Source organism: Dromiciops gliroides, chromosome 2 (assembly GCF_019393635.1).
Source record: "Dromiciops gliroides isolate mDroGli1 chromosome 2, mDroGli1.pri, whole genome shotgun sequence".
NCBI lineage: Eukaryota > Metazoa > Chordata > Mammalia > Microbiotheria > Microbiotheriidae > Dromiciops > Dromiciops gliroides.
The window spans coordinates 575724251-575738616 of record NC_057862.1 but is presented as its reverse complement, the minus strand read 5'-3'; the positions used below and the strand labels follow the sequence as shown (position 1 = coordinate 575738616).

Below are 14366 nucleotides of genomic sequence, written 5' to 3'. Positions count from 1 at the left end.
ACAACATTTTAGTTTCTTTATTTCTGTCTGTCTTTCTCTGTCTCTTTCCCCTCTCTGTCTCTGTCTCTTTCTGTCTGTCTGTCTGTTTCTCTCTCTCTCTCTCTCTCTCTCTCTCTCTCTCTCTCTCTCACACACACACACACACACACACACACACACACACACACACATACATTCTCTTGGCATAAAATACAGCCTTACACACTTACTAGCTTTGTGAACCTGGTCAAATCACTTAACCTCTCTCTGCCTCAGGATTTTTAACTGTAAAATGAGATGATAATAGCCCCTACCTCCCAGGATTGTTGTGAGGATCAAATGAGAGACTTTTTTTAGGGGGAGGGGGTAGAAAAGAGGCTGCAGAATACATTTATTTTCACTTGAACATAGAAGGGAAAATTCCACAGACATCTCTAATGCTATAAGCAACCCTTCCCCCAATCCTATACACACTGGTACTTGTGCATGAGATTCTCAGTATGTCCTAATTCTTCTTCCCTTCTTATTGATCCCTAGAAGAGAGTTAAAAAAAAGGTAATTAATGAAGTCAGACTGGAAAAAGGACTCCCTAATCTGGGGTCTCTGGAAGATATTGGGAGGTGGAGAAGAAAGGAAGCACCAGGAATTAGGAGTAAGCAAATGAGGAGGTGAGAGGGCCATATCTTTTTTTTTTAATTTTTTTTTTCATTTTGTCCCTTAAAATTTTAGTATGCTATGGAATGTGGTGGTAAATTTCCATGATATGTCCCTGACTCCTACCCTCTACAGCAAGGTCCCAGAACACACAATCCTTTGGTTTCTCAGGCAAAACAAAACAAAGTCCCAAGGGCAACTGAGAAAGCCTATGACTCCTAAAAGAACTTCAACAGGGACTTTATGGACCACTGAGCTGACTGCTTCTTTCTTCATTGCCCAGGTTGTACGACTGCAGATGGGGGAAGGGGGAGATACACACCATTTTCTTTCTTTCTTTTTTTTTTCTTTTCCTTTAAATAAAGGAGCAGGGGGAGGAAGTTAACTGGAAGGATATGGAGAACTCTCTCCGCCCCGCCCTGCCCCCAAACAGTGTATGAACTCCAGAGGCAGGTGCTGAGCAGAGTCCCAAAGAAATGAGAAAGGGGAGAGGCTGAGGGCAGTGCCTGCCCCATTAGGCTCCTCAGGAATTTCTGCCGTCCCAGCTCGTAGTCTTCCTCGTCCCCATTCACCAACACCTTGATAGCCTCATGAACCACACGACCTGTTTAAGGCAGTCTGTGATGAACACGCCTTTGAGTGCCATCAGGAGGGAACCATTGATGTAGTTGTGCCAGTAGGCATCGAGGTAGGTGAGCTCAGAGAATTTGATGTCACAGATGATGCAACTCAGGTTCTGGGTTTCGAGGCTGGTGTTGGCCTCGCTGAAACGCTCAAACTGACGTTCCAGGGGGTCCTGCTTGTTCGAGAAGAGCCGGCTCATGCGGGCAGTACTCGGCCCTCATCCGAAGCCTGATGTCACCTGTCTCTTTGTCCTTGGGGGGGTGCTGTCACTGATTTTCCACGTTCACGCTGATTCACAAGTGGGGCTCTCCCTCGGGCCGGTGGTGGTTTGCTGCATATCTGTGGGCAGGAAGCCTAGCAGTGCACAGTAGAATAGAGGGGAAGCGTCGATTTAGGGGGGTTGGGAAAGGCTTGGCTTTGGGGGGAGGAGAAGGGGAGGGTCACTTATCTGATTGATGGGTCCTTCAGCTATCTCTCTATAATTTCTGGGCATACCGCCTTCCTCCACTCGAGAGTGACATAGAGCGTCAGGTCATTCTAGTAATGGCGTATGGCAGCTGAAGTACCTGGTCAAAGTGACTTCCATCACACCAGCCCTAGAGCTCCAGCGCCAACAGGAAATCGTGTCCCTTTTGGCTGGGAAGTGTTCGAGATCATCAGTTACATCAACAAAAGGAAGGAGAGGACACGCGCATCTTGGGGGGTTCCCACAATGTCAAACACGTGATTTGGTCTGTAGAGCTCATGCTCTTGTTTTTTTTGCTCCTATGGCCAAACCTGCCTGATCCACTACGTTGGTTAGTCCTCTTAGTCAAGGGCTCAGGACACTCTGCCTGCCAGAAGGCCTCCTCACTTGCTATAAAATCCACTCTGCTTTTCGGAGAGACCATGTTGAATCCACCATTTCCCCTCTCCTGGCCCACCTCGAAGAGCAGCACCCTTAGCTTGGGACTAAAGAAGATATATATTAAACACTTAGTAAGATTCCTGGCACATAGTAAATAAATGCTTGTTTTCTCCCTTTTCTTTCTTTTTTTCTTTTCCATTCCTTTTCTTTCCATTTACATGGTTGTAATTCTTGTGTGGTCAGCTGGGGGCATAGCAGACAGAGTGCTGGACTCAGAGTCAGGAAGACTGAGTTTAAATTCAGTTCAGACACTTACTAGCTCTGTGACTCTGAGCAAGTCACTGCACCCCTGTTTACCTTATTTCTTCATCTGTAAAATAGGGACACACTGGAGAAGGAATGAGAAACCACTCTTTTTTTTTTTTTTTTTTTTGCAGGGCAATAGGGGTTAAGTGACTTTGCCCAGGGTCACACAGCTAGTAAGTGTCAAGCGTCTGAGGCCGGATTTGATCTCAGGTACTCCCGAATCCAGGGCCAGTGCTTTATCCACTGCACCATCTAGCTGCCCCCCAAAAAACACTCTAGTACCCAAGAACACATGGGGTCACAAAAGAGTTGAAAACGACTAAACAATCCTCATGTAAATAAATTTTTAGTTCTGATTTCTCTGCATCAGTGTTTTCCCACTGTATTTCTGAATCATCCTACACTCAGTTGTATTCCACTGCATCATGCATGTTTCATTTATCACTACATGAAAAATGTAGCTCTCTAGAGACAAAGTCATTTCCTTTCACCTAAAGCTCAGCAAACACTTTTATCAGTGGAATCTGTGCTGTGCATGTTCCTTCTGACTCCACTTTTTTTTTTTTTTAAATGTTTCAGGGTTTTCAGTGAGAAGCAGGCTGGTGTAAAGAAATGAAGGAAGGGCATCAAGCCAGGAAGACCTGGGTTCAAGTCTTCTCTCTAAGACACAATACTTATGTGACCAGAGCAAAGAGAAGTGGCCAAGCTGCCTATGAAGAGAAAGTCTACACGGAGTTCCCTTTACTGATAAAGTTATGTGTGCTTTCCCCCCCATCCCGAAAAAAACTTGTTCCCCACAATTTAGCTTTTATCAAGTCCCCTTAATTTCAAAGATTCTGGAACATTACAAGAAATGTATTGTGAACATTCTCTCTCTTTCCACATATACATATATACGTACATACATGCATATATATGTATATAGATAATTGCCAACAGTACTCTCAAATTCTGTTCATTTTAAGGTGAAAACCTCATTGGGAACCTTTTCTTATAGTGGAACTCGATATTAGGACATTTGCATTTTAATAACCAATGTTGAAAATCAGTTTTTTTGGCAAACCAATTTAGATTTCTTCTGAATTTAGCCTACATGAATAAAAAACTATTAAAAATCAATAACCTGAATTTACATACTAGGAGACCTTGATAATATATTTATTCTTTAAACAGTTTTCTGCCAATAGCGAATGAAACTGTAATATGATATAGGATAACTGGAAAGAATCATAGGGAAAAGTTTCCATTCTATACTGTTTAGAGCCAGAAACTTGAGATAATAATACTGAAGGAAATATGTCAGAATATCCTGACTGCTTTGTACTTGCTGATCTGTGATGAGTGAACAATCATCTTAAGCAATATGGCTGCCATTGAACTGCGTTCTTTTCACATTACATGATTTTATAAAAATTGGATTGAAAATTCCCTAGTGCCTTAATCTCAGACTGAAATGGTTTCAGCCTGTAGTCTTCTGTTTTGAAGTTGTAATCTCCAATTATGGTAAGTGGGTCTAGAACTAGGTGTCTCTCTTGAGAGTTGTGGTAGTGATTTCTCCCCCTGGCAACTGAATTTTAGAACTTTTGTTAAACCTATGGACACCTTTCAAAGATAACAGCTCAGTCAGCCAGGATATTTAGTGATCAACTTCTTTTTCTTCTTTATATATTCATGTGTAATTTTAGGTTGCTGTATTGAATATAGCAACTGTCCAAGGAGATATTCTACCAGTTTCCCTTCATCTGATTTCACCTAGATTCAGGCACTTTCTAGAAAAATCCAATAAGAATGCTGTATCAGTGTGTGTATATGTGTATTCTCTCAATTCAAAGAACAAAAATGTAATCCTTTATAAAACTGAAGGATAAGAATGTAAAACCATATCCAGGACCACTGTCTTAGTATAGACCACTCAGTAATACCACTTTATGTTTTTCCTTCTATATCTGGCTGTAATATAGTGTCACGTTTTCTCCTTATCTATATCATTTATATTATAAAGTCAATGATGAATGTGACCAGTTTTGTGTTTTGCATTGTTTTGGACTGACATGTCATATAATTTTTATGGAATTAATTGGTTAATGGCCTCTAAACAACAATATAAACAGCATGTGGAAATTAACTTGGTGAAGCTGGACCTTTTAAATACTTCTTGCATGATCTAGAGTGGTAGGCTCAGATGCAGGGATACTTGAGTTAAAATGTCGTCTCCTTCACTTACTAGCTGTGTGATCCTTTTTAAGGCACTTGTTTTTTTCATGTCTGGAAACTTCCTAGGACTATCTACTAAAGTTGATAGGTTGTGATTTTATGCTGGTGGAGAAAGTTCCCACACTAGGAATTCCCTATTCTGACAAAATCACATACCTTTCTTTTATTTTCATTGGGGTCAACTGTGTCACTGATAGAGGGATTTTTTGTGGGGGGAATTGTATTCAGGATATTCATAAGACTTACTCTCCCTCCCAACATGGTACCAACCAAGTACAAATTGAATGCTAGTCTCAACCCACTGTTGTCTACCAACCTAATTACTTTCCCTCAGCAAAATACTGTATCTTGCCCATGCTGTTTCCATTGTAGCAAACAAAATCTCGTGCTGAGAAAATGACTTTTATGTGGAAACCATTAAAACAATTGGAGGTGAAACTGCAGGCATTTTTGCTCTTAATAATAAAACCAGCAAGGAGAAAAAAAAAAGGTGTTTGCATAGTTTGGTTCATCATAAAACATTATACAAAGATATGGCCATAGATACTGTCTTATATTCTGATGTTTTAGTTTTATTATCACTTGAATTTCTGATTTTCAAAATGGGAGAATAGACACACAGAGACATATATAGACTTATAAGGAACATTCAGACTCCTAAAATTATAGAGATGGAATTCCCAGTCCTGGAAGAGAAAGAGATGAATGAAATTCCCCTCTCAAAATTTCCCATCTTTTCATGTCTCCTATTGCCTCATTTCTCATAAATCTATTCTTTGTCTTCATTGCACCTTCCAGTCTTTTCACCAAGTCCTATAAGTTCACCATCTTTGCTCACCTCACCTTCTCACTTGAATGGGCTGGACCCCATTGTCAACTAGTGCAACAAGACAGTTTCTGCCCCCCCCCAATCTTGATTAATTTGTCTTCTAGTTCTATCATTCATTCATTCAATACTTAAACTCAAGCCATATATACTAATAGCCAACAACACTTTCCTCTATTGATCTCACTTGCATGGTCTAATTATCATTTCAATGGAGATAACTTATAAATTATATATCCTGCCCTTATCTCTCTACTGAATTCTAGTCCCTTCTAATTGCTAGCTGTCTTATTAGCACCTTAAATTATATATGTCCTAAATGGATTGCATCATCCTAACTCATCTCTAAAATTTCCTATTTCTTTCTTTTACCACCCTCTAGTCATCTAGGTTCATAGCCTCATGATTATCACTGAATCCTTCATCTTTTTCATTCCTTTTCACCATTTAATTGCTAAGTCCTGTTGATTAAACCTCCACAAAAACCTTACATTTGTCTTCTGTGAAGGCAAAACATAGTGGAAATAGCATTAAATTTGGAGTCAGAGGACCTGCATTCACATCCTACCTCTATCATTACCTGTATGACTTTGATCAAGTTATTTAATCTCTCTAGGCCTCAGTATACTCATCTGTAAGGTGCATAGGACTGTATGTCTCCAAGCTACTTTTCATACTCTCAATCTGTGATTCTTGTCTAAAATAGCCATGAACCTATTTCAAGCCCTTATCATCTCTTATGTGGATAATGGCAAAAGCTTCCTTATCAATTTCCCTGTCTTCAGTCTCTTCTCTTTCTAACTGAGCCTTCACAAATATTATGAAATAATTTTCCTCAGGATTTTGACCATGTCACTACACTAATCTAAAGCATTCAATGGCTCCCTATGAAGAATTCATATACATATATTACATGTACACATAACATGTAATATACTCACGTATGTAAACACATAAATACATATATATGCATGCATACCCACATACCTATATATGTTTATCCCCTATTCTATTTTTATTTCACTTTACTGCCCTTCATTGACATTATATATCCCACCCAAACTGGAATACTTTTTTTTTTCTCTCCAAAAGTTACTGTCTTTTTCCTGTATCTCCTACATTACTTCCTTTTGCATCTGCAGCTCTGCCCAATTACAACCCCATGGAACAGGATGCCACCATTCCAGGTACCCTGTGAGGGAAGAGACTGGTTTTTAATAAAATGTATTCCCAGTGCATGACACAAAGTAAGCAAATTATAAATATTTATTTAGTTCAATTGAACTGAATTGAAATCTTCACACTTATATCAGCCACTTTACATACCTGGAATACACTCTCTGCTGAGCTTTACCTTTCAGATTTCCTGTATTCCTTGAAGGCTCAGCTCATTTGCCACATTCTCTGTGTAGCTTTCCTTGATCCTTTCAGCTATTAGTGTTATTTCCTCAAATATCCATAGAGCAATTTTGTGATCTCTCTTTTCTTTTTTGTGATCTCCTTTTTCTTCATTAACCTATCTTGTATGGTACTATCTGAAGATATACACTATCTCCCTTGGAATCATGTCAAACTTATGAAGTCAAATAATGTTTTATTCTTTAAATCATGATGAGGGATTTAATGGCCTCTGAGCTCCATCCTAGATCGAAATCTATGAACCTGTGATGTATGAACCTCTGATCTTTCTCTTGTCTTTATATTTCTAGTGCTTGGCACATAGTGGTAATAAATGTTTGTTGAATTGAATTGGATGAAACCACAAAGTCAATCTATTTTCAGGAATACCTGAAAATGGGGCATGAGGTATGAAGAGAATGACTGTCAGACTCCTTAGGAATGGGCTTGAACCAGATTAAAATATATTTTCAAAATGTTTATCAAATAAATAAAAAAATACAACACAAATTAATGTTATTTTGTTATTTTATTATATGTTTGTTATAATGTTATTTTAATTTGACTACACTGCTCTAGATTTTAGCTTATTAAACTGTGGGTTGTAATGCCATATGGGGTCACATAATTGAATGTAAGGGTGACAAAAATTTGGCAACAGTAAAATGTTATGCATACCTATTTTATATACCTATGCACGTGGGGTCATGTAAAAAATATCTTGGGTGAAAAGGTGTTGCGAGTAGAAAAAGTTTTAAGAAGCCTTGCTCTAGAACATCTATAAATGTTACTACAACTCTTGGTATTCTAAATATAAGATCTTTTGTCTCTCTATAAATGAGATTAGAATAACTAAGGAAGTGGCAGCTAAATGGAAGGATATATTGCACGTTCAATGTGAAGGAACAAATAAAGGAGTTTGCAGCTTCAATTTTCATGTGTAGCTAAAGGCAACAAGAAATGTCATTTAATTATATGACCATAATTCATATATTGTAGTTCTCCATGATAAGTATTTGCAAAAATGCCATCATCACATTAAGTGCAGCTTATGGACCAACATCTATTGAAGAGATTAAGGCAGAGACCTTATATGAATAACTGAATTAAAGCTCCAAATTAAATCAACAAATATTTGATACTTGCTGAAATTAATTCAGAATTAGGAATTATGAATGAGATTATGGTGAAAATATATTGAAAAATATGAATCTGGAAGAAATAATTATGGAAACCATAGACTTGTAGACTAAAAAGAAGTCTCATTAATATAATCAGGCATGCTTTATCTGAGAAAAGAATGGGTAGTACAGACTGGAATTGTCATGGGGAGTACCAAATTATATAACAAAATCAAAATTGATTATATTTTAATGTAAAGGAAATGATGTTAGTCATTCTCTGTCAGCTTTCTATGTATTTCAGATCACTGATCTCTTTGAACAACAACCAAAATTAGTACAAAGCTAGGAGAATGAACAAAAATGAGAAAATATATAGAATGAAATTGAAACAACTCAGTCCTTATCTATTCAAATATGTTGATGATGAAAATGGATTATGCACTTAAATTAGTGACACAGAAATAGATAAATCAGTTGTCACATGCAGGAGAGCAAAAAAAAAAAAGCCGAAAAATCTCACCTTAGTAAAAACATGACTTACTATCCAAGTGGAGATAGAAAGATATGGCATCCAAAAGCAACATAGTCTAGATTATCAACTCATTTGTAAAATCTTATGGAGAAGTTTTATGTATGATTATTGGTAGTATCACTTCACAAAATAGAAGTGCTGAAGGATAAAATAAATTTAAAGAAATGTTGCAGAGAGACAAAAATAAGCAAAGTCATTCTGTGGGCAATGAGGGATGAGAGGAGAACAACAAACAAGTGAAATGGAAAACATCTGCAAATAATTTTTACAAACTTTTTTCACCATAAAAAGGCAAACAGATTCACCTGGATCCTAACATCCGGGAATTAAATGTACTTAGAGTTGAAAAACAAAGATGGCTTAAGCAGGTAGATTAGACCAAGTATGCTTACAAGAGATCTATGCTGGAAGCAACATAATTTTGAGAGTATTGAATAGCCAATAATTCATTACAAAAGAGAAAATATACCACTGTACAGGAAAAATTCCATACTTTATTTTTAAAAATATCAAAAAGGTGACCAAAAGAACATCAACAACTTCTGACCTAGACTATTTTCTTCTAACCACACATTGGGAGCTGTTTTGATTAGAGTGTTAGTAAGACATTCACAAGTGATATTCCTCAGTATACCATATCTTTACCAGCATACAATTAACTAAAAGATGTAGAAACTATAAGGATCCCACTTCATAATCAATCCCATAAATCATAGGATTGTTTATAATCAATGATTATTGATAATTTTTTAAAAATCTGATTTATTCCAGCAAAATGACAACTTAAAAAGCTCTTTCAACCAAATGTCTCCTATCCATCTGGAAATGATTCAAAATTCCATAAAAATTGTAACAAAGATAATATGTGCTCATAAATATAGTTGCAGTGTAAAACAAGAAAACATATACTTATGAAAGGTGTTCACAATTGTAATAGAGGAGTTCCAGCATAGAGTCCAAGTTAAAGGATTGTTTTTAGATAGGATACTCTTATTTATAGATGACATTTTACTGGTTCCCTAAATTCTTGGAATATTAAATGATCTCTTGGATGTAAGCACTTAGAGTTTTGCCTAACTATGAACACAGGAAAAACCATACAGATTAAGTTTTTTTGTTGTCCAAATTATGACATGTGGCTGGATAGGCAGCCTGTAGGACTCACTCTGTCTATCTATCTATCTATCTACTATCCATTCATCTACATAATATGTATATCTGTATATCTTGTCAAAACAGTACAATTGGACAAAATCTTGGGCCTAGAATTAAACAGGAGGAGAAGGTTAGGCTGGCTTCAAGAAATCACAAAGTTCCTTTAGCAACCCCAAACTTCTTCCAGGAAAAAAGGCCTATTAAAAATACCAATCTCTTACTGCTATAGTTATATGGCTGTGAGTCACAGAACACTAGTCTCTGAATAATTAGAAAAAGAGTTTTACAAAGGGCAATGGAAAGCCCTATAGTGGATATGAATAGGCTGCAAACATATAACAAGTCAATGAACGAAATTCAAAGAAGAAGGAGAGTAAAGAGAGACACCAGAAAAAAAGTCTGATCAAAAAATGAGCTGGGCACATGCAAGCTAAAAATAGCTGGTAGACAGACTAAATCTTCCATTTGATATCCTTTAAAAATTAGGAGAAAATGAGGAATTCAGTTGGTCTTTTAGATGGGCCTAATGTGGTGAACTTCAGGATGTGGACGAGAGTCCCACATGGTGGTCAGGCATGGATAGATTATAATCTGAATCATCAGAGTGAATGTTTAATTCAAGTAATTTATCAAGCAATACACATTTCCCAAGCACTTACTATGTTCCAGGCACTGGGGATACAGATTCGATTTATGAACCACACCTTACTCTCAAGACACTGACATTCTAATAGAGGAGATAATGTTACATGTAAATATATGTAGAATAAGTATAAATTAGACCAATAAATATAAAGTAAAATATAAGGTAGTATAGTTGGGAGTGTACTAACAGTTGGTGGGGGGGTCAGGAGAGCTTCATTTAGAAGATGGCACTTAAGAGGCATCTTAAAGAAAAACAACCTTTTTGAGAAGTGAAGTGAGGAGATGATCCAAGTATCGCTGACAGCCAGTGTGAAGGCACAGAGATGGAAGACAAAGGTATTGTGGGTGAGAAATGCTAATTTTACTGGATCCAAAGTTTGATAATGATAGTAATGTATAGAGGGGCTGGAAGGATAGGTTGGGGCCAGATTGGGAAAGGTTTTAAAAGCTAAGTAGAAGAGTTAATATTTCATTCTAATAAGAAGCCAATGGAGTTTATTGACACAGTTCAATCTTCACTTAACGAAATTTATTTTGGTAGCATTGCCTAGATAGGCTGGAGTGGTGAACAGATGTGAGAAAAAGAGACCAATTAGGAAGTATTGCCACAACTCAGGAAGAGGTGATGAGAACTTAGACCATGGTGGTAGTTTGAATAGAAAGAAGGGGTCAGATATGAGAAAATGTTGTAGTATTTGAAATGGCAAGGTCTAACATCTGATGGGATATGTGAAATGAGGCAGTGTGAGGGGAAGATGATAATGCTGAGATTGCAAAGCTGTGAGAATTGAAGGCTGGTGGTACATTTGAAAGAATTCATTAAGTTTGGCAGGGAGATGGCAGGGAGAAGTAAGATAATTAGATCACTGTGGGACAAGTCCTTTAGGGTTATATTGGATCATTGCCTTGCTGAAAATACAGTTGCATTTGAGATGTATCCATGACATCCAGTTTGATATTCCAGTCAACAATTATGGCTTGAGGCTAAAGATCTGGGAAGATACTTGGGCTTTAAATAAATATCTGTGAGTAATCTGAATAGTTAAACCCATAGGAACTGATGAGGGGTCCAAAAGAGAATAGTGAGAGAAGGATCAGGGCTGGGATGTAATTACAGTTAGGGGGCATGACATTAATCATGTTTCATCAAAGGAGACAAAGAAGAAAGTTCTAGACAGGTAGGAGAAGAAGTGAGAGAACTGTGTCACAAAAACCCAGAGAGACAAAGAGATATAAAAGGAGAGGGTGATTCATAATGTCAAATGCAGCATATACATAGAGAAGGATGAAGACTGAGAAAGCCCACTGGATTGGCAATTAAAAGATTTTTGTTAACTTTTGAGAAAGGAGTTTCTATCAAGTGATGAGGTCAGAAAACATATTACAAATAGGTTAAGATAGTGATCAGAGAGTCAATGGGGCAGTAAATATAGACAACATTTTCAAGAAGTTTGGTTGTGAAAGGAAGGAGAGACATGGTAGCATCTAGAAAGCCCCTTTAAAGGTTGGATAGATATGGGGCAAGGGCAGCCAGGTGGCACAGTGGATAGAGCACTGGCCCTGAATTTGGGAGAACCTGAATTCAAATGTGATCTCAAACACTTTCTAGCTGTGTGACCTTGGACAAGTCACTTAATCCCAATGACCTTAAACATCTAGGGCCATCTCCAGTCATCCTGATGTATATCTTGCCACCGGATCCATATGACTCCAAAAGAGAGAGTGAAGCTGGTGACTTTGCACAGCCCTTCCTCACTTAAATCCAATTCACTGCAAGTCATGACATCTGTCATGGTCCTGTTTTGAGAATGCAGGACAAAAAATACAACAAGACAGGGCCAGGTGTGAAGGCAGGCCTATAGTATAGGAAGGGAACTATCATATAGATGGGGAAGCTGAAAATTCAAGTGAGAGAATGAGTAAGGATACTTGACTTTGCAATCTACTAAAGAAGGCCAGAGGAGATGGGATCATAGATCCATTTGAATATTAGAGTAGAAAAAATATACTTTTCACATTTCTACTTACATCTCTGGTCAGAGATGTAATAAAATGAATTGTACAAGTTCCAATATTCTTCAGGAAGAATGAAATCATTGTGTATTATAAATAATTTATAATTATTAATAAATATATATTTATATAATATATTTACATTTAAATCTATTTATATAATAAATAATTTAAGTCAGGGCTGAGTTCAAGTCCCAAATCTATGATGGTCTATTTGAATTTAGGCAAGGATTTTTAGTGCTCTGGGACTTAGTTTCAGCATCTGTAAAATGAGGGATTGGAACTACATAAATTTTGCCTAAGGTCCTTTCCAGGCTCAAAATTCTGTTTTCTGTAAATGACATGGTAATATTAAAACTATTTTCCTTTGCTTCCTAGCAGGATGATTCCTAATTCCTCTATAGGTTCACCTTAGAGGGTACTTGAACGTTTTCCCTGGTGCCAAATTAAATGATTTTTATATTTCCATGTATTCAACAGTGCCTATGCAGCTCTGAATCTTTGAAGACTCAGCAGTATTGGTACCCCAAAACTCTAAGTCCAAAGCAGTAGTCTAAAGATGTGAGTACTTGCACAGAAATAATTCAACCCTCATCCTCATTTGTCCTTTTAAAAATGCTATTCATTCATTCATTCATCCATTTATTCATTTGTTTACTTATTTATTTATACATTCATTTGTTTATTTGTTTGTTTTTTGCAGGGCAATGAGGGTTAAGTGACTTGCCCAGGGTCACACAGCTAGTAAGTGTCAAGTGTCTGAGGCCAGATTTGAACTCAGGTGCTCCTGAATCCAGGGCTGGTGCTTTATCCACTATGCCACCTAGCTGCCACTGTCCTTTTTTTTTTTTTTTTAATATAACTGCTACTTATTTTAAAGTCTTGTTGTAAGAAAAGACATTTTTAAAATTGTAAAGCCCTCTCTATAAAAATCAGTTTCAAGACATTTAAAGATCAAAAATCATTTACTTTCTACAGAAAGGAAAAACCATGAAGCAAATATATGAATATGGGCAATTTAAAAGTAAGACTCCCATTCTTAATTAAGGTGATAGGACACAGTAGGGTTGATTGAGCCTTAGAATGAGTTTTCTCTCCACAATATGATGTCACCTGATGAGAAATGCAGAAATTTAACCACATCTGTGACAATTCAAATCTATTTTCATTAGCGTATGGGCACTCCTGGACTTAAAAAGCTCAGAGCATCTTAATTCATGAATTTGCTAATGGTCTTTCCTTTTTTGCAGATGTTAGCCAGCTTTTCTGTCATTAGTTTCTGCTAAAGCACCAGCATGGGGTTCTCATTAGCAAATTAAAAAAAAAAAAGGTTTTTTTTTTTTCTTTTCTTTTCTTTTTTAAGTGAGGCAATTGGGGTTAAGTGACTTGCCCAGGGTCACACAGCTAGTAAGTGTTAAGTGTCTGAGGTCGGATTTGAACTCAGGTACTCCTGACCCCAGGGCCGGTGCTCTATCTATCCACTGCGCCACCTAGCGGCCCCCAAAAAGGTATTTTTAATGATACCACACTATTAAGTTAAACTAAAAATTTTGGAAGGGGAAAGAAGAAGAGAAAAGAACAAAAACTTGAAAAGATTTTTTCAGTCATATTATTCAAAATATAGATGGAGAATATTTTATCTAAACCCAGAAGCTCTAGCCCAGAGTAGACCCTCAATTACCATTTGTTTGTTTTTGTATGCCCAGAGTTTAGCAAAGTGCTTTGGAATAATGTCACTTAATCAAGGTTTGTTGAATTACATTGGAATGGATTGGATTGGATTAGAATTGAGTATAAGAAACCCCAGGACTATTGAATGAGGCTACTCTTGGGAACTACATAGAGCAAGGAATTCTTAGTCTTTTTTTGTGTGTATTATAGAACCATTGGACTATCTGGTAAAATCTAAATAAATAATGTTTTAAAAGGCATACAGATAATATATAGCATTGCCAAGGAGACCAACTGTATAAAAGAGTTATCAAAATATTAAGAACAAAACAGTAAACAAATTCACTGACCCCACATGAAGAACCCATGGGATAGAAG

The 14366-nt window shown here is 37.1% G+C and overlaps 1 pseudogene; it reads right to left on the bottom strand.

The window, feature by feature from the left end:
* Nucleotides 1–443: 443 nt before the first annotated feature.
* Nucleotides 444–14366, bottom strand: part of LOC122739319 — a 137237-nt pseudogene continuing 123314 nt past the window's right edge.